The sequence below is a fragment of the Pteronotus mesoamericanus genome, unplaced genomic scaffold, assembly GCF_021234165.1.
Source record: "Pteronotus mesoamericanus isolate MK-2021 breed Mesoamerican mustached bat unplaced genomic scaffold, CSHL_Meso_final contig_46, whole genome shotgun sequence".
NCBI classification, from domain to species: domain Eukaryota; kingdom Metazoa; phylum Chordata; class Mammalia; order Chiroptera; family Mormoopidae; genus Pteronotus; species Pteronotus mesoamericanus.
In genome coordinates, this window is record NW_026555170.1 from 6,265,364 (window position 1) to 6,267,756 (window position 2,393).

General features: G+C 35.2%; 1 pseudogene; it reads right to left on the minus strand.

Moving 5' to 3' along the window:
• Window positions 1-1,214: 1,214 nt before the first annotated feature.
• Window positions 1,215-2,071, minus strand: LOC129074083 (translin-associated protein X-like; annotated as a pseudogene).
• Between the last annotated feature and the right edge of the window lie 322 nt (window positions 2,072-2,393).

A 2,393-nucleotide genomic window follows, 5' to 3' on the forward strand; every position in this document is an offset into this window, starting at 1 on the left:
TTTTATTTTTCTTCATGTAATTTTTTGGGAAAATTACACTCAAAGAGTCAACCCTTATGAACAGAGCAGCTAATATTTCCACAATAAAATCCAATATCTAGATTCTCAAAACTCACAAAACCAAATGGAAATGTCTGCTCAAGTCAGTTTCACATCACAGGGAATAATCTATAACTAATTTCAGTGGGCAAATTCCAATTCTAAATATAACTAGAGACTACTATTGTTATTATCAACTGTGTTGACAATTGCCTTATTGATAATTAGAGAAGATAAATTTTCTTTGGTAACATTTTATGTTATCAATGAATACAGCCGAGCAACTGTAAAGGTTTGGGTTAATTTAGCATTTCAAAAATTTCAAAACTTCATTATAATTACTTAAATATAATTTCTTATAGATGCTAGAATAAGAAAGTCTGTAAACATTCCCAATGTTACTATAACAGACAACAAGAAAAGAAGCTAAATAATCATTACTAAAAGCTTTTTAGTTGTATGTACAAGTATATAATTTGATTCAAACACCAGTGGAAATATTACAATATTAGCTCCAATTCTGTATCAGACTTTCTGTGATAAAAGACAAGTTAAATGTAGAAACTAACATCTGGATATCTGTCAAACTTTTCTGGAAGGCTGTTTCATATGGATTCAAAATGGCCTAAATTAGCCAGATTATAACATGAATTCTTACCACAGTGACAAATAAAATTAAATTATACTGATAACTTGGTAATTTTTAATTTTGTCCTATGGAATATGGAATTTTGGAAGCTTGGCACAATATTCAAAAATTTAAACAAAAAGCTCAAGTCCAGATGTATAACTAAGAAATCTTTTCTATATATAACAAAACCATCAACTTAAATTATAAATGGCTTCCATTACTACCCCTCAAAAATTCACACGAAGTAAATTAAAACAGATATGGCAGAAAGTGCTCTGAAGCCATGCTCACATTACAAAGATAAGTGATGAAACTTAGCCAGCAAAAATTCAAATAGGCATATATGCAAACATTTGTATGCAAACTTTCATGAGTTAGATATAGAAAATGAATCACTTCAATAATTTTATGTACAGTTTGTATATGATGTAAACAAGTAAAACTGAAAATTTTCTATGTAAAAACCACAAGAAAGTCAAATAAAATACTAAACAGTTTTACAAACCGGTCTCTCTTAGGAAAATAATAACTGAGTAATGTTATTCTAAGAAATGCCCTTTTCTTGATCAATCATTTCTGTTTTAACTGCAAAGGCATTTGCCAGCATATGTTTTGGAATTTCCAAGCCTCTGACTTTCAAGGCATAACAAGCATTCTCCACTTTGGCCAGACTTTGTTTCAAGGCACACAGCTTCTTAGAAACCTCATAAGGTTTAGTATCGCCAATGAATTAAAACCCATCATAAATCTGAAAAACTGGCTCACTTCAGAGGGAGCCAGTTTTCAATGGTCCCATTCCCCACAGTGTTGATACACATTTGCATCAACCCTCCAGCTAAATCAGCCACTCCCAGAAGGTAATCAACAGGTGTGATTTTTAGTCTCCAGGAACCAAACTGCTTATTCTGAGCATCAGATGAGGGGGTCTTATTTTTTTTCCATTATCTTCTGTTGTCAATACCAATTGTTTATTAATTTCAACCATACTGGTAAAGTGATCCTGTTTTGATCAAGTGTGGAAAAGAGACGGCCTCCACATAGTCCTGTAGTCCTGTAGTAATGGCTCTATGGAACTGAGGCACGTCTTCCCCTGAGAGCTCCTGGGCCACCTGCAATATCCAATTTAATTTCTGATTCAGTCAATATTTCTTCTATATCAGGAGCACTTGTAATCTTAAGGAGCAGAAAAATTGTCCTTTTACTTCCTACAGATATATATATCCTGACTAAGTTTTACAACTCTTGTATTTGTCATGTCTTGAATCAAATTCCTGCTGAAATGATTTGAAGGCAACATCAAGGTGAAGATGAATTAACATCCTTCCCTTCTCTTTTATGGTTATGTGGGAAATAGTGATGCTTCCCTTACCTGTACACTCCTGGTCCTTCCTTGTTGCTCATGTCGCCACCACCTTTGATGAGATGAGCCGAGGCTGAGGGCCTCTGGGCTTGGGGGCTGTGTTCAGAGGAGGTGGGAGAGCTTGCCCAGGAGCACTCTGCATCCTGGCAAAGTGGATGCACAGTCAGTAGCTCGCGCTAGCAGCCACTCAAGCCAAGAAATATTTCTTTTTTAAACAAATTTAAAAAAATATATTGTTCAAGCACATTCATCTCCATTTTCTCACCACCACTTTCTCTTGCCCCACCCACCCTGACCTCCCATCCTCAATCCTTTTCCACTTTGGCTTGGTCTTTGGATCCTTTATACGTGTTTCTTGACTTG